This window comes from Lonchura striata, chromosome 7 (assembly GCF_050655825.1).
Source record: "Lonchura striata isolate lonStrDom1 chromosome 7, ASM5065582v1, whole genome shotgun sequence".
Classification (NCBI taxonomy): Eukaryota; Metazoa; Chordata; class Aves; order Passeriformes; family Estrildidae; genus Lonchura; species Lonchura striata.
In genome coordinates, this window is record NC_140709.1 from 12,236,032 (window position 1) to 12,262,901 (window position 26,870).

Here is a 26,870-nt window from a genome sequence, read left to right on the forward strand (position 1 = left end):
ACATGACATTTCCTTTCTTTTTTTCCTATTTCATAACATAAATTAGAACTAGTAAGGAACAATCTCTCTGGATTTTTTTAGTATAGCAAGAACAAAAGTAAAGTTCTGCTTTTTAATATAAAACTAAATGTAGTAACTTTTCATGATCTCTAACAATTAATAGAAGCATTAGCTATTGAAATAAATAGCTGCAATCTAATCTAGAAAACTTCTTTAACAAGTGTCTTCTGCAGGTGAAAGGAAACTTTTAAGTGGGGACTGACTCTTGCAGTTGAAGTTAAAGAGTGATCTTCACCTTATCAAATCAGACTCTGTTCTGCTTTTAATGGAAACATCTTGTCTTCACATACCCACTCAAAGGTTTCACTGAGAGAAAAGCTTACATACAATATTTCTCCTTCCCCAGTTTAATTTTCATGAGTTCCTACTGATAGGGGTCAAGTGAAATAACATTTCATAAGCAGAAGTTTATGACTAGGTTTTCTTGCCAGAACAGAATGGCATCTGTTCCCATGCATGTTTAATTTAAATATTTTTCATGAATGTGGGATGATGGTATAAATATTTGAAATCATCAATATAGTAGACTGCACTATAGCATGGAAAGGCTGCTGCACAGCTGCTGTTAAATTATAGATTTCTTATGCAATGAATACATTTAACTTGTCTTTTGAAGAATTAAAAAATTATGTCTTCTGTCTAAAATACTTTGTCAGATCTTTAAGAGATGTTCTTCATATGACCTACAGCTTACAGACAACTGAAAGCATAACTCTGTGACCCCATCATGAGTGACACATAGGCTGAACTGATGGAGCCAGGGCAAGAGCACACTGCTCATGGGAGATGAGTGAGTTTATTTTCTTTGCCATCTTTAATCTCCCCTTCTTCCACTCATGAACCTGTTCTCAGTAAAAATAGCTCCCAGCTTCCATACCTTGGTCTGCAGTCTGATTTTCCAGTTTACATTCTAGAGAACGCTCATCTCCCCAGTGCTGACTTGAAAAAAAATATATAAAACCAAACACCACTACAACAAAAAACTATTTTTGCCTTTGTCTCCATCCCAGGAACATGATGATGTGCCACTTTACATCATCTGTAAAAATGTTGACAACCATGTCTCAGAGGCAAATGAAGCTCTCCCTTATGTACAAGTCACTTAAAACAGCTTGGAGAAGTTTTTGTAAAAGGCAACCAAATCCAGGATGTGAGGGAAAGGAGGTACTGGAATGTTTAATGGCATTGTTTATGCTGATATCTGGAACTCAGGATGATTTATAGTGAAACAAATATTGTCAATTTTCACAATTTAACAGACAGAAAAATGACGATTTTGTTATGGTCCAACTCACCAGCTAGACTTTTTGAAAAGAAAAGTAATCTTATTTTTATAACATTTTTTGCAGAAAATCTCTTCCCATTGTAGGTTATGTTTACACGCTGTTACTGTGATCTAAAAATGAATTTATTGACAGAATAGTATCTTTGGACTCTTGGCATTACAAAGTCTGCATTTAGACTTTTTAATTGTTAAAGCTAATTACAAGTTATGTAATTTTGCTGTACTATTCATTTTGGTGGTCATCTGTAAACCACGTAAGTGCCATAGCAATGGAGAAGGCAAGACATGTAGTGAAATATTATATGTGTGGTGGCATAAAGCTTTATTGGCATGAGCTAGGAATGGATGCATTACTCATGAATGGTGAAGCCAGCAGTAAATTAAGAAGGTGGCCCCAAGTGAGTATTAGTCACCTAAATACAACCATATGCCACCAGATTTTGCGTTACGTTTTCACAGAAATGTTATTTCTAAGATTTGCAGAGAATTTCTAAATGGACTCCAACTTCAAAGCTTCACAAATGAAGACCTAAGAACCAACATGTGTGCAACCCACCTCACCCCTTCCAAACTTTAAATCATTAATGAACCCACCTATAAATCAAGACATTTATCACAAATGGGGCTTTTTTACCAACCATTTCTGGGGAGTAGAAACAGCCTGCATTGAATGCCATGAAGTCACCCTGCTTGTTTCTCTTCGCAAAGCTTAGATCACAAACCACTTCCCACCTACTGAGGGGAGGCTTGTGTGGCAGGAGCATCTAAAAAACAGTATGAAAACTGCTGATCTTGATACAGTGCATCATGCCTGCAAACTAAATGCTACATCTCTGACAAAGTTGCAGAATTGAGGGAGTAACTATGAATATTACCCATCTTGCAAAAGATAAGCTTGTAAGAGACTGTTATGGCCCATATATAGCAAAATATAGGAGTTGTCAGTTACTACCATTTGCTCAGAGCAGCTTTTGAGCAACAACAGCAATATAGAGCGAGCTCTATGTTACCTTAGCTGTGTTATTTTAACAGTAATTCAATTTGCTGGGTACTGCAGGTCACAGTTTGGTTGCTTGCAAGCAAGCAAACACAAGCACCATCAGGGCAAGAGCTGCGCATGGGGGTTGTACAGAACACAGCCAGAGGCACTGAGCACTGCGCTGGGCACTCTGCTGTGGCTTTGGCTGCATTCTGCCATGGCTTAACCCAGAGCTCTATGGGCAATTTTGCATTCACTGACAGTTTCTACAGTCCTTTAAAAGGGGATTGCAATACAGGTCCTGAGCATGCAGCCACATGTCTCCAAGCTGCCTTGTGCCCAGAGGGCAGGAAGCTTGAAGTCAGTGCAAGGAAGCTTGAAACAACTGTGCAAAGCAGGTACTTAATGCAGAAGCACAGCCTGGGAGAGCCTAAGAAACAACATAAACCAAGAGCTGAGCTTTTGTTTATTTTACACTTCACATGTTCATATCTTATAAATTGTAGAGCTATCAATTACACCCATGTTTGGCTAATACATGCACACAGAGTAGGAACTGTTTACAGACCCAAAGAAAACAACAGATCACCTGCCAATAGGGTTATTTTTTCAACTAAAATAGAGGAGGATTGCAAGCCAGCTCTTCCTTCCCCCTCCTTCATGGCTATTTCTGTACATACTTCAACAATCCCAAATGAAACCATTCTCAAACAAGGAGGAAAAAAAGGGGAAAGAAAGAAAGGATGGAGCCCTCAGAAAACTGGCAAAGAGCTATTTTGTAAGGAGGGAACCAACGAAAACATTGGCATAAGGCACAGTTGGAGGGTGTCAAATCCGATGTGGCAGCCCTTTCTTGTGCTGCTATGTGGAATTTGCTTCAAAAGATCAGTAAAATGAAACTCTTCATACCTGAACTAATACAGATCCATGTAAATTTGAGCTCTGATCTTACGGAGCCAGTCACATCGCTAGAGGCTCAAAAGGACTTGTCTTTGTTTGTTTTTGAAGTCTATGTGAAACCGGATTTCACATACTAATATCCTGATCCAAACAATATAACAGAATAGTTTTCTGTTCTCCTCCCCCTCTCAATAGAGCTTTCCTCCAGCTAGGTTTCATTTCTGTCTCCTTGCAAAGAAAGGCAAAAGGGGTGAAAATAGCTTTCCTTTTGGTGAAATGTTTTCCTCCACAAAACACGCAGGAGTAAGATGGAGTGTGGTGTAGGGATAAATAAATAAATAAATAAATATTTCAGGTTGTATTAAATGTCTCTTGCTACATTGCAGAACTGCAAATTACGTGGTCACATCTGTATCACTGCAAACCAAAGCAGCAGAACTGTTTAAACATGCAAGACCACAGGTAATATGAATAATAAGTTAAAGGCTCAACTTCTTCAACATCAGTTATTGAAAATGAACCTATTTGTCTTTTAGAGGACACAGAAATCCATCCTGTACACTGGCTTTTAATTGTTTTGCAACATGTACTTTAAGGCAATAACCACTCTGGAAAGAGGACACAAATTCCACTTGTTAACTCTTTCCTACCTGATTCTTCAATGAAATATAGTTATGTAATGCTCCACTATTCAAATTAGTCAAATGCATTGATTTTCCTTAAATTTAGTCAAGATATTTAACTGATTCCAGAATTAGGGTGCTTGTGTATTTTGTGCATATTTTTCATATGCAAATACAACTGGGACAGACTTGAAGCTTCATCATGATGCTGGAAGTCTCCAGTCAACCAACAGATTTTGTAAGTTAAACAAAATTAAAACCAAAATTCCAAAGCTTTAGGTAATTATTCATCAAGACTTAAAATTATGTACTTTTAAAATATATATATATTTCTTTCATTATGACCAAATTAACCAAAAATGTTTAGGAGGTTTGTTAGTAGCATTTCCTATGAAGCTCTTATCAATTTCAGCTGAATTTATTAATAAAATCTCATTCATAATAATGTTGAATTAAACCATTTCTTTCTGTTATTGTGCTAACAGGATCAAACACACAAAAGGAGAGTCCAAAAGGAGAAAATATTCTGTTCAACACAATCGTTAAGGTTAAAGCATGTGTTTTTTACAAACCTGACCAGCAGCAAAATCCACCTATAACTGCCTTGTAAAATAAAGAGCTATGACTACAACTGAACTTTTGTTGCATTTAAGCAAGTAAGAGTTTAAGAGCACTAAAATCTTTGTAAGGATGGCTATAAAAGCAATTATCCTTAGACCACTTCTACTGTAAAGTCTGACCTGAGCAGACCTTTGTACAGACCATACTGTTATCATCCTTATAAATCAGTGCTAAGCCCATACACCAGGACTCAGCAGGTGCTCAGCCCCATCACTGGTAAAGCTTCCAGTGTGTTCAAGAATGCAGGATCTGAAGGTTTGTATGGCCCTAAAATGCTACATTCAGCACCCATGGTACTTTAAAGGAGGAAAGAGCCTAAAGATCAACAAATGGGGCAGAACCTAGCCAAAGACATGAGTAGAGCCCTTGGTAAATCAGTTTCCCACTGTAGAGGTCATCAGACAGCATCACCTGAAGTTCATGCTGCCTCCTGTCAGGCACTGCTCCGCCCTACTCAGCAGACACTCAGTCCACTTCTCCATATCAGGCCTCAAGCCAAAATCGTGTGAAGTCAGCTGGAGAATTTCCATGTTCCATGAGTGATTTGGAAAAGACCCAGTTGAATATAAGTAATGATATTTTAAATATACAGTGCTACAGGAAATGGAAAGATTAAGTATTTGTTATAGTTCAGATTTGAGCTTTTTTTGTTGTTTGGTTGGTTTTGGTTTGTTGTGATTTTTTTCCTTCTCTTTATAAATAAATTTAAAGAAAAATTATCTACCACCATGTCTTATAGGTTTGCCCTAAGATACGCAAAAATCATCACCCTAAACAGCTCAGGTAGCGTATGTGGGAATAACATTTGCCTTTGTCTGGAGAAAACTGGAACCTGGCACATTTATTTCAATTTTTTTTCCAACTACCAAACTTAAAATTCTTACTAGCTACTATTATAATGTTCGAAATTTCTAGGAGAAACTTTAAGATGTTCACAAAACCTACTTCATTAAGTACTTTGTAACAAGTGAAAACATGACAGTAATATGCAAGAACTACTCTTTAAACAGAATTTGAGGTCTTTTGAGAAGACAGATATTTTCTATTATAAAGCATCATCCAACACTGAACCATAGAACATGTGGTGAGAAGGTTGTTTAAAGGATGACTCATGTCTTTGGTCAAGCACAGAATAAACTTCAGTGGATTTTGGGTTTTCTTTTAAATCTTTTTGATTTGCTGATCCCTATGTAACAAACATAAGCCTATTGATTATTAACTTGCTTTACTGCAGGATTTTCAACACCCCTATGAGCTAGTCCACAGATTGCTGTGGATCATTGTGGTCTGCCACTGAATTTATGCTGTTCTCATTCTAATCTGGCAAATTTGCATTTTGGCAATTATTTTTACATGTGTTGAGAGACTCAGGGCTAAAAATTCTAGATTTAAAAACAACAACAACAAAGAATTAGATTGAAAGGGAAAGCAAAATATTGTTATATTTCTGTTTTCTTATTAAGTTATATTTTGGCAATCCTTGAGGAAATTTGGAAACATTCCATGCGGCAACACGTTTTCCAAGAGTGAAGAATTGCCGGGAATACACAGACATCATTTCACAATTAACAGGCAATGATCTTGTGTGTAGGAATGAGAAGCAGAAGAAAAAAATCAATAGATTAAGATCAAATAGCATGGAAATTGGAGTCAGTGGACAGCCTTCCCTGGAGTGACCATCTAGTCACTATGACCAATATGGTTCTTAAGAGGTTAGCATATCCCTTAGCAAGGTTTCTCATCTGTTGTCTTCTTATCTCTTGTCATGGGATAGATTCAACGTAACAAGAAACAACCATTTCCATCCCACATAAAGAGCTTGGAAAGTAGCCAACTGCTTCTTGGTGCACAGGTTGTAATATTAAATCAATGCTCAGAAAACATGGTACACCTCACTCTCCCCCTTGTAATGTCATAGGGAGAAGTAGAAGATACGGTCACTGTAAGCTCCATATTTTAGAGCTGAGCCCACATCTGACGGGCTTTCAAAGGCAGGTCATGGAATATGAACTCGTAGGCTATTACAAGAACCATAAGCAGGTTGTTACATCTGTCATAAATTCTCCTTATGCCACAAGTGGCCATTATGCTTACACTACAATCGCTGGTCCCAGAGAGACCGACTTCGTTAAAATCAAGTAACCACAGGCATAAAACTCACAAATCCCTTTGCAGCAAAGCAACCATTACCGTGTACTGTTCCTAGAGAGCTGCCCATTTCTCATTCAGCAGCAGACTCTGAAAAAAGGCCAGGGAACAAAAATAACTTTATTAAGCACATATTGAAAATATTTGTACTTAAGAGAGACAATGCTTCTAACTCTAGATGAGGAGAGGAAGAAATAGAGTTCATAAATGGTCAAAATTTATGGTCACATTAATTGAGCTCTTTGCTACCCTGGCCTGCTAATATACAAGGTCTAGAAATCAATATCTCTAACACCTCTGAGAAGGCTTGCACAGAAGCTAACAGCATCCACTGGTAGGAAACTTCATTTTTAGATACATAGAAAAGAACAATTTGAGTCTCGCAACTTGAGAATGGGGGAGGTAGGAGAGAAAACCCAGTTAGAAATATGTGAATTTCCTATTGAAATGTTTTGGTTTGGGATTTTTCCAATGAAATTAACAGGCCTTCTAGGAAAGTAGCAGCTCTCTGATATTTTTTTTTTTTTTTTTTTTTAGTTAAGAAAAAGAAAAATAAAATCTATCAAAGCTTTTGAAGAGACTTTCTCTTTTTTTACCCATCAGCCCTAGAATTACATTTGCAGTTTTTGGCCAATGCTGATATATTAGAAGCTGATGGAGATTAACGAACTCATGTAGTTCAGTTACCCACATCACATTTCTTAAATGGACAGGGAAGTAGAATTTGTGAAAAACCACAGGGGAGAAAAATACTATAGTTATTAGAAAAAGAGGTTACTCTATCACACCTTAGGCAATCTACCATTTCACACTTGATTTTTGAGTAAGAGCCAAGAGTTTAGCTTCAGCATAGGCACTTGCTCAAGATCCCTTTACCCTGTCAAGCTGGCTTTGCTCCAGACTTTCCTTATAAATGGAACCAGGCCAGAATAAAAGTCTCAATAATAATAATAATAATAATAATAATAATAATAATAATAATAATAAAATTTTTAAAGTATTTCACAAGCAGAACCTGTTTATCAGTTTCACAGCAAAATAAAGGTCAGCAATCAACCAAGTTTATCCAGAGAAGTAGGATAACTGTAAAGAAACAGCCAAGATCTACTGCTCCATTGATCAATTTTGTGTTATTCTGCTTCAAGTGGAGATCCTGGAGATTAGATATCAGCAAGACAGCTTCCACTTGTAAAAACTTCTGATATCCAAGACTTTACCATTATAGAACTATTTCCTTTTACAAAAGTTTAAGCAACAAGTTCCAGGTACCCTTCATCAGTGCTTTGATATTTGAGGAAATACTGCCTGGCCAACTGGGAATTGTGCAGGGCAGCCCAAGGACCCCAGCCCTCTTCTATTTCATAGCTGGAGACCAAGGGACTGGGAGCCTGAGAGCCATCCAGGCTTAGAGCAATGGTTTCAGCCCCATCACTTGAGGTACACAGATCTTTAATCATGCTGACCCAAATCAATGTTGGGACACTGGCACATCACAGTCAGAATCAGATCTGTTGTGCAACACTGAAAGTAGCAGATGTGGGTTCAGTTTTTCTGATCTACCTTAAATTTTCCAAGATTTGGGTAAATCACTTCATCTTTATACCTCAGAGACATAGGTAAAGATAATACATCCTTTTTCTGACTTCTGATTTATTCAGACAATGTAATTTTGTGTGCAGACTATCATGGAAATTATTTGTTGTGGCATCTTCAGAGCTTCTGGGCTTGTGCGGCACGACACAACTGGAACAAAAACAGGTATTTCTGCCTAAAAAATATTTTGTCCCAGAGGGAACATTTTCTGAGGTGGGCTTTGACAGAGCTTTGGGCAAAGGGGGGGAAAGGTTCAATGCTCTCTGGACATTGCATGACAAAGGCAACCCAAGTTCAAGTTCTTGTCCTGATCTGCTCAGGTGGTCACCTGAACACTTGTGCAACATCTTACCCTTGTCCTGCAATCTGTAAAAGAAACTGCTCTAGCCTCTTTCACAAGTTAACAGTTTCTTAATCAAATGCAGTTTTCCTTTTGTATTTTGAAAGGCTACAACTCTGAAGGTTCAAATTTTGCCACAGGACTGTCTTCTAGGAGCTCTATGAAGAAGTTAAGTAGCTATTAGGCTTTCCCATACAATCCTGTAGATACATATGCAAATACAACTACTCTAGACATGAATCTTTACCACTTCAAAAATATGAAAACTAAATGGAAGCAATGCACATAGCAATACTTGTGCAGTCACTGCACTGAACTTCTCACTAAAGGTGCTCTAGAAACCTAATATGGCATCCCTTGGTGTAGAGACAGACAGACAGACACTGAAAATTTCACTCGGGACCACCTCCAACAGGCAACACTTTGTCTCAAGCAATCACTTCACCCATAACACATTCCCCTCTGGTTTTCAATGCAATTTGGTTCAATCCTACAGACCACCAGAAAGATTTTCACAGGTCTAATTGGCAGACACTTAATTCCCATTTATTTTTAATAGGAGTTAGGTGTTTGACATTTTGTCTTTGAAAACTTCCCATCATCTCAGTTCTAGTAAGGGAAACATTTTTTCTAATCCTTAACAAAAATAATGAAGCAACAGTGACTGTACTCATTTCTCACACAAGCATGCACGTAACGCAGGCTGAGGCCTCCAAGTGTAAAACAGATTTATACATGAGGGTGCACAAAGAACAGCAGTAGAGATGGTGTAGTATGGAATGACTGCAAAAGCAAATGCTCTTGAAAGGGTGGGAAGTGGGAGGTATCTGTTTCAGCAACCAGCTTCTGGCACAGATGTCAGAAATGGAAGCATGACATACCTATGGAGCAATTTGACGCTCATTTTTTTCCCATGTATCCTTTCCACTGAAGTATTTACATTTCCCAAGTGCCTTGCTTATCTGAAGTAAATCACTCGACTGGATATTTCTTTTGGGTTGAGTTAATTACATGAAAGAGCACAACTTTGATCCAGTTCCTACAATAAACACAAACCCGTGTTTGAGACACAACTGCCAGCAAGCCCAGCTCCATATGTGTGACACTATGTTGGCAGAAAACTTCCAAAAAGAGCAACACATATCAGAGATTAAGATCCATCTCTGAGCCAGCATCCTCTACTCACACCGCACAGGATGTTGACCTTGAAGGCATCCCACAGGTGGGTATGCTCACAGGGCAATGTATTTATGCAAATGGCATGTGAAACATCCTTCCCTTTCTTCAATTTTCATGCAATTTAAACCAAATTCCATAAAACTGAATGAAAACGTTCCCTTTCCCTGTCCCCTAAAACTATTCTGCCGTGGAGGCCCTTAATGTTGATGCTGATGGAAAGCTAGAGTGCTGACTTCTTCAGTCCCAAACTGCAGGCAGCAAATGAGCATGGCTGATGTTTAAGTGATAAGTGAGGTATATTTTTAAAAGGGAAGTGCAGCTGTCCCTCTCTGCCGCAAGGTATTTTTCAATTTATGTGGCAAATCCAATATAAAGGTTTATTGTACGGAAGGCGAAGGATCTTAATCAGGAATTAGCCTCTTCTAATGAGGAGAAATAAGCACCAAGGCTGCACGAATTATTTCTAAGAGATAAGAATGTAATTGCCTAATGTGACTAATAATCTGATAAGAGCCCGTTTTATCTGATTTAACCCACGGAACTGCTGCTAATGTACAGAATTTAAAGTAATCCCCAAGGAATTCCTCTTATCACAAATGGGATTGCAGAATGATAAAAAGATTCATTGTTACAGTATTTGCTCTGGACACTTCTGTTCAAAGGAAGCAGAGTTTCGACAGCTTGAAGTAATTGCAACATTTGCTCAAAGATGGGATCATTTCTACAGTGCTTGAATTTTGACGACAGAATGCATATTCTTATTATGAGCAGACAGTAAATTATACAATCCTATTTCATTTATAGCCTGGATATCATCTGAATATTATTACCAGGAAACAAACACATGTCCCAGTCACTGTGAAAATGTTTTCTAGTGTGAAAAGATTTTCTAATGTATTTTTGCATATTGACAGAAATTAATATAATTTGAAATCTATAGTGACACTAACACTGTTATTATCCAAATTCATGCTCCATTCTAATCCTACTGTATAATGACTTTAATCCTAATGGGCATAATCATTTCTGATGCAAAACTAGATACATGACAATCACAGAATTGAGTGATATTATTATACCAAAGAATAGCAGCTGTTGATTTGCCAATATTAACAAGTAGCAATCTTGTGATAACTCATTGTTCCAACAACTAATCAGAAGAGGAATGAAAATTTGGCATTTTGGTCCTGTAATTACATCTTTATGATGCTGCAGTTGGTAATTTGCATGATTTTGACTGTTGCACTTCCCAGGAATTTTCTCTGTGTTCAGTACAAAGGCTCACGGATGGCTATATGGACCAATGTTGTTATTGCCTGTGTATACCTAACAGAACAAAGCAAAATACTGAGAAGCAAAAAAATGTAAATATACAGATTAAATAGGTAGGATATAAAACAATGGTAAACCTGAAAAAAGATATTAGAATTGAAGGTGCTTACCTTATGGCTGTGGGCCCACATAACTATGAAAGAAAACAAAAAACAAACAAGTCTCCTACCCCATATCCATGGAGACTCCTCCTGTGTGTGTTTTCATGATCGTAAAACATGTAAAAGATGAGAGAAGGGAGAAGAGGAGTCTGTGAGGTCCATGGATGGGATAAAACCACTTGCTTTCTGTTTTCTAAATTAAATATATCTGTATTTTATATAGATATCTTTATACATCTGTGTGTTTATATATATATTATATAGAGGAAGGCAGGAATAAGGCAAGTGGATTTACTCTCTAGGTCCATGACAGCTTCACGCTTAGTCCATATTTTTCTGCTTTCTCTAAGCTTTGTACCCTTTTCTTCACTCAGCTGCAGATATGAGCTGCTGCAAAGTTATCAGAGCAGTGCAAGTGCAGCAGGCAATGCAAGCAGCAAGACACCAAATGAAAACCCAGAACTCCAGCAAAAACTTGTTCACACACAATGCAAAAGTATGAACCCGTCCTAGTCTCTCCCTCAATAGGAATGTAAATATTAAACAGATGAAAGGGTAACTTTCCATGATTCAGTACTATTTTTGTTTATATTCCTGGTGTCCTCGAGTTCTCAGCAAGCAGAATTTCCACTACAGTAAGCATTGTAACACAAAGTAATAAACAAGCCATTCCCTGAAAAGTTCTCATTTTAATTTAGATCTGTATACACTAAGTGGGTGTAAAAACTAGAGACATTGTTGAGGAACAATGATAGGAGAGATCAGAGAAATGTCTCTTGGGAATGGGTTTTATGCTGCTTGGCCAAGAACCACAGGCCCCAGCCTTGGCAAATCCTCAAATATTACTGTAGAAGATAAGTCGGTTTTGTATGTCCATAATTAGCTGATCTCCAGTCATTTAAATTTAATCACAAAATTAAGATAAGAAACACATCAACAATTTCTGTTACTGTTCTGCATACCACCATAGAAAGAGTACACAGAATAAACCACATGAACCATTGGGCCGGGCAAGACACCACAACCTCACCCAAAGCTGCAATGTCTATGACCACTAAGTATCTTCTCAACATCTGGCACAAGGCTGTCATAGCTGTTAAATTAATAACAAATAAACCTCTCCATAGATGTACACTTCTGCACAGAGAAGCTACCCCAAAAATTGCAAGTGTATGGAACATTAAAGGATATTTTCTTTAAATCAATCATATATCCAAGATTTGTTTTATAGCCAGGCTAAAACAACTTCTGGACATTTCTTCCTTTTCCTACCTTCATCACTTTTAAAGGCTATAGAATTCTTATGATTCAGTCAAAGAGCAAGCAAAGATAAGGTTACTATCATGTTAACCTGCAAAGATTGCATGAATAAGACTAGCAGACCTACACCTACTGCAAGGGACTTAACAAAGACTTTATAGTCCCTCATTTATTTAAGAGCTCAGATCAATACCACTGGATCCACTTCCTGACAACTGCTAGAAAAGATGGTACTCTAATTTCTCATTCTCATCCTCCAAACTTGTCACATGGTCCTCATCATGTATAATTAAGGAATGTCTGGAGACCTATAGGTATCTATGATATCCTTGCTAGGACAATAGCAAAATTCACAGAAACATCCTACAGCCTTACATATAGCTGGGGTTTTTTCAGTGACTTCATCGTCTATCTACCTCCCTGCAACAGCAGACTCCTGAGCATTTAGAAGGCAACACCCACCCATCAGTCTGCAAACCCTAATATATTAACAAATTTACATTTTAACTTCCCAAACTGAGTTTGTCTGACCCTAGGAAACCAGCACTGAAATGATCATGTAACCTAAACTCTTTCATATCCCGCTACAAAGAACAGGTTCTAGGTAACTGCAGCAACAATAGGTTGACACTAACACACACACAGGGCTAAAAGTTTTGTTATTTTCTTTGTTCCCACCACAAATTCAATAAGAACTATTCCTTCATCAAAGTATATCTGGAATTACCCCCATAAAAATACAGTTCACAAAAATCTACTTTCTAGAGAGCATCAGACCCATAATACCATTGCAGTTCTCCAATTAGATCAGTGTGAGATACGGCAGCCTACAAACTACTATTAGTAAAAATCTCTAGATCTACATTATGGAGTCAGAAATCATCCAGAATATATGTTAAAAACGCTAGACACCCAAACCCTGAGGCACATCATACTTGCAATGAGAAGAACAACCATGAGACCCAATCTTACCAAGCTATAACTGGTCTTTATTCACTAGGAATAGTCTCTGGGGAACAGCTCATGTCTCTGAATAAGTAGTGTTGGTATTATTCTAACTCCTTACAGTACAAAGTGAACACCCTACATACAGCTAATCCTCCCCTACCCTAGAAGTCATAGCCCATCTTCCCAGTAGTAAAAATAAATGCTTATGAGCAAAAGGAACACCAGCTCCAGTATTCTATACACATGCACCTCAGAACAGGGTATCCATCCTTAAAGCTGCACAGCAGCTACCAGGGTGAGGACAGTCACATTGCATTGGAAGAAGCTTGATAATGATCAGACATATTCAGTTACAAGAAGGGAAGTGTTTATCATAAAGCAATGGCTCCATCTAAAATTTCTCAACCTTGATTATCCAGGAAGGCCCACAATTACATGGAAATGAGGCAAGACTAGTTTGTAGTTAGAGGCAATGTCCCTTGTTAAACCAACTGGTGCAGTTAGAGAGAATACAAGCTTTTGGGCATACGAGTCCTCTTCTATTTCTTGTCTGAAATAGAAGCAACAGACTTCAAAGCTAAAAACAAGTTGAGAACAGTTGCTTAGAGTGTAATTAAGACAAGTATTTATAAGACCATTTCTGAAATAAAAGGTAGTTAGAACCAGTGAAACAGAGAGGATGTTTGCAATGAGAGGGGGGGAAAGAAAGGGAAAGGAGGAGAGAGATAATAATGTGTTTCTCTCTGAGCAGAAGAAAAGAAGCAGGTAGTTTATAGCCCATGAAATGCAGAATTAAGTTAATGAAGGAAGTTATAGCATGCCATAAATCAAGTGTATCTATTAAGCCCATGATTCTTGGTATCCAGTCATGTCAGGAATTTTAGTTCCTATCTTCATCTTCAAAGAGTGTGTTGTAGTTTATCTGATGGTCACAATTCACACTGTGTTTTTGATTTAGAGTGTTAATTCTCACTCCTTCAAAGAGCTGGACTGTAGCTACCTGTAGATTAGGAGGGGTGATGCCTGGGTCCATCACTGCTGCAGCACATCCTGAAGCCCTGGGAGTATGTACTATGTACTAGCCAGAAGAATTGCTGCCTGCAGTACAAGCACCCATTCTATGGCATATCGATTTTATACTTCGTTGTTCCACAGGTGCTGGCCTCCTCTGTCATAGGTCACTGAGGATATTGCATCTCCCTCAGCAATACTGCAGCTCTGCTCCACAGGTGCTAGCTATGCCTACAAGTTTTCTTACAGAGGAACATGAAATTAAATTAAAACAACTGTTTCCAGAGTGCTCTTTGGCAGAAGTTTTCTGTTTCTCTTTAAGACTGTCCTTTTTATTCTGCCAGCTATTTTCCCTGTTCTAATAAAAGATACTTCCTACAAAATTTGCTATACAAAGCTAACACATACATATTTGCTAAAGCAATTTCGATAAAAGTACACCTTCAGTTCTACCTTCAGTTTCAGTGTGATTGATATAATATTTCACTAGCAAATTTCTGAAGGCTAAAAATGGTTTGGTGGAAAAAAATAAAACCAGCAAAAACCATATCCCAAGAGAAAGTATTACCTAAGCTATACTTAATGTAAAAAGAGATTACATGCTATAGCATCCTTTGAATTCAGGTGCATCTATATTAAGAAGTTATTACGTTAGTACATGGATTTCTACTTGCAGGCTGATGCAAGTTTCTATGAAAAAACTTCTTTAATCAGAAATTATCTTCTTAAAAGCTCTGCTTCCAATTACATGCTGATATTTGCAGAGAATGGGCAAATTTTAAAGGCATACAAAAAAAATATCCTAGCAGCAGTGAGTAATAAAAGTAGACTCTCTAAAATCCAAGAGCAAATTTAGAGCTGGCATAAATTAAATATATATGTAATATATGTTAATAATTCCTTCTGGAATCAATCTGAATTTCACTGATATATGCCATGGTTCATAGTTCAGCTATAAACCAATACAATCTGATTATATTTGCAATTTTAGCTTTGTGAAAAGCCAAGGAGAGATTTTTCTGGTACCCATAAAAATCATGGCACTGCATCATTATCTGAGTTATTCATGTATCAGCATAGGAAAAATAAGGCATAAAGCAAACAAATACTGAGAAAAGCCCTTCTTTAATTTCAGCAGAAAGTACAGGAGTTATCAATGTAAATTAGAGCTCTTCACAGCACAGGCACACTACACTTGCTTACAGTAACCTGCACTATATGCAAAAGAAAGTGCTCAACTTTTAGGAATTATTTCTTTATGAGTAAGTTATGGCTATTTTTCCCCCCAAAGCTTTTGAAAATTAGCAACTATCATTAACTCAAGCCACTGGTTTGTTTTCCTCTGCTGAAAATTGACATTCAGTGAAGTCATATTGCTTCTTGAATAAACTCCATTCATTCAATGAGTGTTCTAAAAATGACACAAAAGGCAGTACCTTTAGCAAAAGTTTAAAAAAATAAAATAAAAAAAAGGAAACTAGCAGTATTTCTGTGATTTTCTAATTACCTCTGCTTTTGTAATATTGTCACAAATCCTTCACTTATTCCTTGGAGAGATCAGTAACAGATTTTACAGTGGGAAGAGCACAAAACACAATATTTAAGAAGGATATGCAAGAGATTAAGTTTTGACGGGTTTTAGTGTTTCTCTCCTCTGTGAAAGTGCAGGACTAAGAAGCAGCAGGGAATGCAGAGTTAGAAAGTTTGTCTATTTACTCTACCCTTCTAATGCAGTTAGTTTTTTCCTGGATAAAACCAGAGAAAAGTTCTCAGAAGACTACTGCACATGAATTAGAATTAGATACGTATATATTTAAATGAGCTTTCATGCTGCTTAAATACAAATGTCTTAGCAAGAGTTATAGAGAAGCTCAAAAAATCATGTAGGGTTTATTATGATAGTTATTATTATTTCACTCATTAAGGATGGTTTATTAGAGTGGACTGGATAAGTCAGATCCACATGTTAATTACACAGTAAAAAAAACCACAAGAGACCACATTACATAATGTAGCAATAATCCAGACAGGACTGACGGGTAGACGGAATCTGGATTGCAACATAAGTACCAGCTTTTAAATGCTATAGCAGCTTAGAAAGACATTATCCCTATATAATGTTATTAATGTGCGAATCCTTTGACTATGGTAGGTAATTGTCCCCCATAATTAAACCCCAGCATCAGTAGGCGAGATATAATGTGTGTTTATCATTTGTATTCTTTCTAGCTTTTATTTATTTATTTTTGAGCACAGACGGTCATCATGTCACCTGAGGATTATCTCATGGTGGTTGAACACATTAACTAACAAGTGTACATTATTTCACACTCAAACAATAAGGTCTCTATAGCACTTGCTTGAGAGAAGTGGAAAAACACTCACATTGATTGGAAAGCAGGGACATATCCCATGCAACTCTCAAGATGAAAGGTTTTTCCCAAAGGTGTTTAACCTGACAACAAAAGTTTATCTTTCACCACTGATTAAATAAATATTTCTGTGCTTGGACTCAATAGCTTCAAAAAAACACCAAAACAATTGCACTTATCACCTTGTCAGGAATATAGATTCTTCATTTTATAGCTCTGGAGGAATCTGAACACAAAGTCAAAAGACCATCACATATTTCATTAGACATTCTGTCTAGCATCATTTTTAAAGCCATAGGATGAAAAAGTCCTTCATGAAATAACCAAGATGCTTCAGCACCTCAGAGATTCTCCCACCCCAAAACCAGTAGCAAACCAAGTAACAGGGAAAAAGTTTGTTTGGATTCTCATATGCCAAAGAAATCAAATGCCTGAGCAGCCATTGCAGCTGCCTTCAAAAAAGTGTATTTTCTGGGCTCTCATGTATCTCAGCTGCTTGAGAATTTGAACTTTGGTAATATAATTATTTATTATCAAAATATTTACAGTTTATATTTTTGTAAATCCTAAAAAGCAACACACACACAATTTAAACCAGTTCTCAGAATGGCTTAGTCTCAACCTAGCAAACTTGCATTGGATGTTTATTAAATAGCCAAGCTGGGAGCCTTGTCATAGCACCAACATATTCCAATAAACAGAGAGAGAGGGAAGATATATAGGTATATTGCTTTCACTGTATTTGAATATCAGCTCTGCAGATCAGTAATTTGTAATTCACTGAGCTGAACACTGCAGAAAACATACCACAGAGACAGACCCTGCACTAAGGCCCCAATTCTACAAATACTTAAATTTTTCCTCATAAGAACAATTCCAATTCATTACTAGAACTATATCACTGCAGTGAAGCACATTGTGACTGTTTTATGTGATTAGCTGCAAAAAAACCTGAACATGATTAAAGTCAAACTATATTAGAAAAATAATAAATCTCTCAAATTAAGAACTGTAATATAATTTAGGCAAAATAAAAGTCTCAAAAAAAAAATACAGAAGTGCTTTTCCTTCAAATTTTTTTCTACTTGTTTACTTTGCAGTAATAAGAAAAATGAAATGCACAACATGTCTATGAAGTTTTCCTCCAGATACCAGGTGCAGCCTCTATTCTGGAACAGCTTCTACCACAGCTGATGCAAACAGAATGGGGAGATGATCAGGTCTCTTGTGTTCCTAAATTTCAAGGTTATTCATTGCTGCTGAGGCTGTGTGGTCATTCCTGTTTTCCCAATTAATTTTCATTCAGCTAAGATCTGTGCTGAGTTACATGCAGATTCACCAGCAAGGGATTTTTATAATTTTATAGACTTTAGGTCTTCTGCACATTTTTAAGTAGTTTCAGCACACACTGGCTGAAAACTAAACCCCAGCATCTTCAAAGTCTTCCCTAGTATATCAAGCAAAAGTTGGTATCTTTGTGTAGGTTAGCAATTGAGATCTACAAACCAAAAATAGCCCAGCAAGTAGGTAAGACTTGTGAGCCAACTGCAATATAGCACTAATGTTCCCAGAAGCCAAATGAAACAATAATTAGATTTGAAGAGAATTTCAATGAAGTCTGTACATAATTTACCACAGGTCAAGATATTTCAACATTCCCCTTGAAAGGACCAGGAAGTAGCTGGTGGGAAGATGAATGCGCAGCCCTTACCTTTTAACAATGATCAGGGTCACATGGCTAATTAAAATACCTTTGTTTACATCGGGTAAGAGTCCTGCTGTTAGACCATCTGCACCTGCAGTCTGTTCCATCAAAACCCCTTCCACAAATTGCATGCTCCTAATAGGTATTGCTGTGCCAATGACAATTACCTAATTAGACATTAGAATGTCAATGCCGATTTTAAAATCCATGTTAATTATTTTACTGTTTGACAGAATATTTCCCAGTGAGGGAAGGAGCCTGGATAGCATAATTATGTCACGAGGAACACTTCTGTATATGATTAAAAGGTTTGGCTAGCTCTGATTGGAAGGGCTCCAGTTATTTATGTATTTAACAAAGTTGCAATCAGCACATACGGTTTTCAGCTGAAAAAACCCATTTGGAACCCTGCTTATTCACTCGCCTGCTATGGCACAGCATATAATGAAGCTTGTGATTAGGTTCCTCTCCCATAAAGTTTGCCTTTGAGTAAGGTGAGTTTGGAAACAGAGGGGAGACATGTCTAGAAGGCAGATGATGTGAGGGGTCCCTTATCTGGGTACAGTTTGAAAGCATAACCTGGCTTCTGGGTGTGTGACTGATTTTGCATCTTCAGCCATACACAAGTAAATATCTCTGCACCTGGTGCTGAGCATTTCTGGGAGAAATCGCTGCATTTACTGCCTGCAAGTTGGTCCTTATACTTGGCATCACAACACAGGTTTGGAAAGGTCAGCAACACTTTCCTAGGCCACAAGGCTTTGGCATTTGAAACAAAACAGCTCAAACCATAACCATGATAATAAAAAGGATGCATTTACAATTTCAAAGCACTCAATTCAGCTTTCACTGGCTGCAAGTGAAAAATCTTAAAATGAAGCCCAATCAAAGAATCTAACTACTGTCAGCTTATCACACAGGACACAAATTCAGTAAATAAAAGGAAACACTGAAAAAGAAAAGCATACTCCACAAGAGGGGAAGTGCTTACAAGGTTTCCTAAACAAGCTTAGTCATTTTTCTTTCTATTTTTCTCTCACAGAAGGAACACTGCAAAGAATCCTGGCTAAAGCTGTGACACAAGCAATAACACTTCATAGCTTGTAACTTCAAGGTATCTGATTTTTGGTTGAGAAGCTGCAACCAGGAAAAGAACCTGTATTTTTCTTTTAAAAATGCTATGGTGATAGTAGCAAGGACAAATGATTTATTGTTAATGTTATAATTTTCACAGAAGAGATGACATTAAAATAACAGTAATCACTCAGCTAAACCCAAGTATCTGTACAGCTACATGCAGTGTTCACAGAACTCTTGCCTCACTGTGGGGATTTAGTGACATATCCAACATATAATAATCTCATTTAAATTCATATCCATAGATTACTACTGACCAGCATAAATACCAAGTCACACTGTATAATAAATATGTATATTAAAAAAACATAGTCATATCTATATTCAAAACCATAGTCATGCCTCTGGTTTAAAAAAAAAAATCGAATCTGAACCTCTTGTGAGCACAGAGTTAGAAGTCACAGGTCAACTGTCAGTAATGGAAAATTTGACCAACCAGTTGCCAAACGTTTCAAATCCGTCTTAAATCTTCCCCCAAATCCCTTCTCAAGACTTATTTCTGCTACAGACACTGTAGAAAATTAGCTGGTTGATGAGCAGGTTAAAGGATAAATCAGGATGTCTGATCTTAGCTTGAGTAGTGTATAAGACAAAAACACACACATGTAAGAACTGCACTGACTGCCTCTGTCCCTCCTTTATCGTGCTTTCAGCAGCAGCTTTCTTAGCATACATATCTTAGATTTCTGAGAGTCTGTCTACAAGCACTTTATAATGCCTAATTAAACAGGGCTGTAATTCTCATTTTGCAAATCATTCTGATACACAAACAAATACCAAATAATACCTCTGACAGACAGTACCTCTAACAGAGACTATTGTGGCCTGAAGGTCTTTTTCTATATTTATATTTAAATGTGTTTGTCTTACGTTCTGAATGCTCCCGGGTGCATTTACAGCTTCTTTAATTACTTAAATTTGAGGATTACATGTCTCAGTGCTACTCACCATTGCAGTAATTGGAATTCTGTAGCTGTTCCATGCAACACACACTGAACTGCTTAGCTGTGAGTTTTGGGAAAGTTTCAGCTCCAGCAAAGCAGTAGCCAACAAGACACATCCTTTAATGCCTGAAGAAGACAGAACAGAAACACACACTAGAGGTTTGTACTAGGTTTACATCTTACATTTTACCGGGCACTGTATCTTCAGAACATATAAATTAGCATTAGTGTATCATAAAGACTTAGGTAGCAAGTCATCAAAAGTAAAGACATTAGAGAAGTTAAGGGATAAAATCCTGACCCCATGTCAATTGGTGGCAAAACTCCAATTGACTTTCTGAGCGCTAAGATTTCACTCACAAGTTTCCCCTTAAAGCCACTTTGATTTCACTCTGTATCTTACATATTTCCCAGTGCTCACTGACCAAGCACAGGCAAGCTTTTCTAAAAATCACAGCTAACCAGAAGGACAAAAACAAGTTTGGGATGCAATGCTCAGCTGGGGTAAGAGAGTTAACTCTCAAAGAAATTAATCTTAGTATTCCACCTGGAGATGAGGCCCAAAATACACAGTCTTCACATGGAAATTTAATTTCAAACAGCTATTTCAGGGCCATATTTTCCAGGTGGGGCATATGTTATGGATTTAACTATCAGCTGAGTATCTTAAGGTTTGTTTTAAATACCCAGACACTATTTTAAGACTATATATGATATAAAATGACTTAACTATATAGCTAGGCATTTAACAAATTAATTTGAAAACACTGTTAATTTTAAATTATTTATGTTAAAGCTTTGGTGCCATAAGCTCTTTGTAAGATGCAGAAGACATATTCCTTACCATAAAGAGTTTAAGATTTCTTTTTTTTTTTTTTTCAAATTCCATTACTCTTAAGGGAAGTATCAGACTCATTTGAAAAAACTCATTCTTAGAATAATATGCATCTATCAGGACTATCAGAAATATACTGAAAGTATGTATTTATCAATTTAGAGCATGATTTCAGAAGCTTTCTCTATCAGAGTAATTTTCTTCCTCCTGACACAAGGCATAAAACTGCCACTGACTTTGAAGAGCCCAGCATTAGGTCAACATGAAGCGCTTTTGAAAATTGCAAGCTTAAGTTAAACTTTAAACTCTAAATTTATGTTTACTCAGTCACAATTTTCATTGTTCTCACTGGAATCATTACAGGAATATGTAAGTCTGTTAATAAATATCTCATTCCTTTAAGAATAGCATACCCCAGACTAGCTTTAAATAATTCATCCCTCTAAGAATGACATATCCCATCCATCTCTATATATTTCCCTAGACTCAACAGTTTCGACAACTGCTTGGAAAGAATTTATTTCCTTCAAAATCTGTAGTCCCATTGTGTGTTGTATTAGCCGGAAATGGGACATGGACCTGGATCTGCTGCAGGAAAGCATCTCCTGACGGATATGATTTTACTGAATGTCATATAAAGCCCTGAAAGATTCTTGGTCTAGGGTTTCTTTTTTGACAGGTAATATTCCACCAAAGCATGATCTTCTCTCCAATGGCCGTAAATGATCTCCAAGTGAATGCCTTTGCATTTTTTTGTGTCCAAGATTAATCCAAGTTTTTCAGAAAAGTAATTGTCATTTATCAAGGTAGCATCTACACCCTCAGGTCAGGGGCCCCAGTCTGATAGGTGTGTCCATACACATAATGAAAACACATTTCCTGTTTCAAGAAGTTCATCATTTGTGCACAGTCAAATGTAATGAAAAATAGGTACTAAAGCATTTTTCATGGATTTGAGACACTTTTGACATACTAAGGATTCCACTTAGCAGCAGATCCCATCTCCACCTGGAAACTTCAGCAGTTTCCTTTTCTAGGCTTTACTGGCCACAGTTAATTTCTCCCAAGCATTAAGTCTCCACATAAAGATAGGAAAAATGTATGAAGGGGAAAAAGGAGCAGGCTATTACTTTCCAAACAAGTCACTGCCATTCACCACAGCAATTCATGTCATAAACCTTTGCTTCAGTTTCCTGAAGCAGTGCAATATCCTACAAACAAGTGCTTCTTTGAGATCTCTTTCATTGTCGCATCAGAGGGTAGTGAGGCATTGAGGTGCAAAAGCACAGAGCTCTTTTCAGCTGCCAAGAGCTTTTGAGAGGATATACCTTACCACCCAAAAATATGTTGTCCTCTTCTCTAGTTCTGTTGTGTCCCTTCTCTGCAGACCCCATACCAGCAATCAGGGATGCAGCCCTCACCAGTCTGGACCTTCAGGCCAAAATGCCACTGCAGTCTTCAGCCTCCACCCCCAGAAGAGGCTTTACTGCCCTGACATTAACAATTTTAGACATGTCACAGCTTCATGCCCTGTTGGTCATCCTGTTCTCTCTCCAGCTGCTGAAAGGCAGCACTGTCACTGTGCTGCAGAAGCAATGCTGTTGAGTGGAGGATCACTGAGATCTCCCTGTTGGAAAAAGGATCCTTTTCCCTTTGCTTTCAGGGGTAGGTGCCAGCTGCACCACCTCATTTTTCAAGGCTGGCATTTTGAATAGTGTGTGTCTTCACTAACCCAGTTGCACTTGGCAAACTGCAGTTCTTCAGGCACACAGCAAAGAAAACAATGTTTTATTATCCTCCACCTACAGCTAATGACATCAGAGGGTCAGGCAAACAAAATCTGCCCCTTGCCCTTGCATTCCTCTTTCTCCAGTTTCAGTAAATGACCGCATAGAGGCTGTCCTCCCCCATACAGTCCCTTTAAGTGATGCTCAGTCTACATGGCTTCATACCTGTATTAAAAGGTTTTCCAAAGGCCTATCATAGATCTACAGTTCTGCCACAGGCATCCCTGGAAAGTCATTCATTCCTCTTCCACAGAAAATGGTAGTACTCTGTAACTTCCTTTCTCTCACTCCTTGTCCTCTACCTAGTCTATATGTGCAAAATCTTTGGTCATACATCAACTAGTAAATGAAAGCATGATGTGATCAGAGCCTCTCTTATCATTTATATCACTCTAAGTATCCATAGGTGGATAAAACAGATGGGAAAGAACTGTGAGAAGACTGTGATTAGCATAATTGCTAGTGATCACATCAGACAATCTGCGTAACCACAGTCAAGCATTTTTATAAGTATTGCTAGGGAGATTAATAAGAAAATCAGTGTTGGGAGAGCCACTAAAGCAGAAGCTATCTTTTTATGTAGGTTACTTTAGGGCTCCATACAGGACTGAAATGCAACAAAATTCTCAAAGCTATCTGTTTGAAAGATCTTTGTACAAGAAAAGAAGCACGTCCAAATACCTTCATTGTTCCCTCACATTTTACTGTGGCCTGTGACCACTTTACAGGTGCTGTTTCCAGCATTTTCCTGGATAAGTATCCAGTCCAGACCCAAAGACATGAAGCAAGGAAAATAAGAGAAAATGGGAAAGAGAAGGAGGAATTCTATAAATTACACCCCTGTTCAAGCTGGTAATATTTAGGGGTTTTCCTTTGAGGAAAAAAGAAAATAAAAAAAAAAAACTACTGAAGAAAATAGGAGTAAGTTACATCAGTTTCAAGGCCTAAGAAAGGATTTTGTGCAACTAAGCCAGCATTATGAAGCAGCTCACGAAGAGCTGCTAGAAAGAAGGAAGCTGTTGGGATAGACCATGGGGTGGCCCTTGCCAAGTGAATCAGGCTGAGCTTGTTGTGACTTTCTTCTCTCTTACAGCATGTACACATGTACAACAGGTCACCAGTAGCAGACTGGGGGAAATACATGTGTTAAGCTGCAAAGATGTGCTTAAAACCCCAAGAGATACAAATAGAAAATCTCCATAATCAGGTGTGCTCTCAGTCCCTGGAATTCCACCGGCTTGCTCTTTGAAGCAGGACACATCAGAAACACACCTGCTTATTCCATGCTGTGTTCAATGTATCAGGAGAAGCTTTTGTTTCTCACCGTGCATGACAAGTGCCAAGAGCAAAGGGGTCACAGTATGAGCTGGGCTACTGGGTGTTAGAGCATTATGAGTATTTATGATGCTGGCTTTAGAGTACAGCTCAGTGAGAATTCCAATATGCAAAACTGAGTCTTTTTTTTGTGAGAAGCTATCATACTTGCATTTATACACAACCCCTGAAATTCAGCTGGACCAAAGTCCCAACCTTGCACATCTGTCTTTTCACTTGGTCCACAAAATTCCATCTTGATTTTGATAAGATATAAATTCTGGCTTTTGTACTATGCAGCTGTACCCAAAACTTTTCCAGCTATGTTCCCAGGGCAAATTTGGCAGAAAAATTTCACACTAAAAAAATAAAGTATACAAATAACTCCTAGGTATGAGTTTTCTATGGCAAAGTCTTGCAGAGTAGAAGCAGATACTACAGCAAATGCAGTTGGACTGGGTCAAGTTCCCCTTCAAATGTTTTTATCCTTGAAGTTCACTTAATAGGCCCTAAACAGAACAGAAACCCTATGGACAGGACACAAGCATTGCTGCACCCTAAGTCTGCACACAGCATCCCCAAGTCACCGCCCATGCTTGGTGGAGTAGGATTTTTTACTTCATGGACCAATTTATTCCATTCTGTACTCACAAGGCTGTGGTGTTAAGCACCTAAAGTCAAGCAGCATTCATTTTGCATGCAAATGCTGAGGCCTCTGGCTTCAGGTTTTGCCAGTTATCCACAATAGGGGAATTATCACAGTAGTTCCCAGCAGCATCTGTATTATCCTCTTTACTTCCTCTACACCTTGTCATTTCTTAATCTCAGGCAGGAATACAAATCACCGCCCTCTCTATGCAGGTTGCTTAATATGCACTTCAACCCATGGCAACTTCTCTGTTTCTGTTTTGATTAATCAACATCCACTAAGAACTTTCTAATGGTCTTTTTTTCATCTCTTGCTAGACTGTGTCAGCTTTTTCTTTACATTTCCCCACCAGTTTCCTTTTCTTCAGATTACCAAGCATCTAATGTCTCATCGCTTCTGTTTGCTTTTTTAACCTTTTCATACCAGAACTGCCCTCTTGCAACCACTGCACTTCAGTTGTTATACAGTGACTGACCTCAGCATCGTCCTGCTGTTAGGTTTGCAAACACACCCTCATAACCTTCCCGTGCTGCCCATAACCTTGTCTTCTTCAAAATTATTAGCCTTCTGGTAATAACCACAAAAAATATATATTAAAAAAAAAAAATAGAAACCTAACTGTAACTACCAGTGAAGCTCGTATGCGTATTCACTATACACATCTAAAGTACTTGAGGGAGGACATTTTACTTCACCACCTTTTCCCAGGACCTAGCTCTCTGCCACCACATAACAAAGCTGAAGAAATAAGTCAGAAAATTAAGTATTTACAGTTCTGCAGCTAGAACTGACCCCACTTGTCAGTGGAGTCACTTATTAGGTGATCTTAATTATAACTTCACATACTAGGTTTTTCTCTTCAGAAGAATGTCTCCCTACAGAGTGCACAGCACTGACGCATGAAGAGAAAGACATGGCAGCTTAGAAAGTGTCATGTGTACACGTGTCCTGACTTCTCAGCTCAGCAAAGTCATTAGTAAATGAAAATGTGCCTTTTCTAGTGGGAACACCAGGCAGCTGGCTCCTCCAAGGTCTATATACCCTTTAATTAATAAAAGTGCACCCTACAAGACCTTCTTTAAGGTTTTCTTCCATTATACTTCAGGCACCCCTGAGAGACAACACACTCTGAAGTCCCACAGAGGTGGGAAATCCGGCCCTGACTTTCCTGTGATGCTCTCCACACCAGCCTAGCCCCTGGCCCCTCTGCCACCATGCCAGCACTGGTCCAACCACCTGCGCCTGAGGGGTGGGAATCACAGAGCAGAAGAGAGGCAGCTCCGATGAGATTCCCAAACTCAAAAAAGCCCTGCTAAGCGGCACACTCCCACTCTCCCTATGTGCATCTTAGCACTGCAACCTCTTCACATCTCACGAGCTAGCGTGGAACAGATGCGTCCCCCCGTCAGGAGGCAGCGACACCCCTCCCTCCTCACATGACTCATATGATGTCAGAGTTGTCCTTGTCACCGACCCCAATTCAGGCTCACACGTCAAGGACACGCTTACTTGGTGGATCCTCGGCATGATGGATAATCCATCCCCTCTCACGTGGGTTTCCTACATCCCACCTTGCCACAGAAAAGAGAGGACTTGTTCTAGTTGAGGAAACTTGGCTCCTCTGGCAGCTCCAGTGGCACAGCCATGACGAAAAATGCTGGCAGAGGCTACAAGGTTTTGAAAGCTAGGTCAGCATCTCCCTGTACAACACCAATGCCACCCTCAATCAATGTCCAATACAGAGAGG

General features: G+C 38.3%; 1 protein-coding gene across 3 annotated transcripts in view; it reads right to left on the bottom strand.

Annotated features, from left to right (window-relative positions):
- GLI2 (GLI family zinc finger 2) overlaps positions 1-26,870 on the bottom strand; it is a 381,010-nt gene that overhangs the window by 273,403 nt on the left and 80,737 nt on the right. For all 3 annotated transcript variants that reach the window (XM_085584944.1, XM_085584946.1, XM_085584945.1), the window contains exon 2: positions 20,543-20,664. The gene's annotated coding sequence lies outside the window, so the exon portion shown is untranslated. The remainder of the gene's footprint in view (positions 1-20,542; positions 20,665-26,870) is intronic.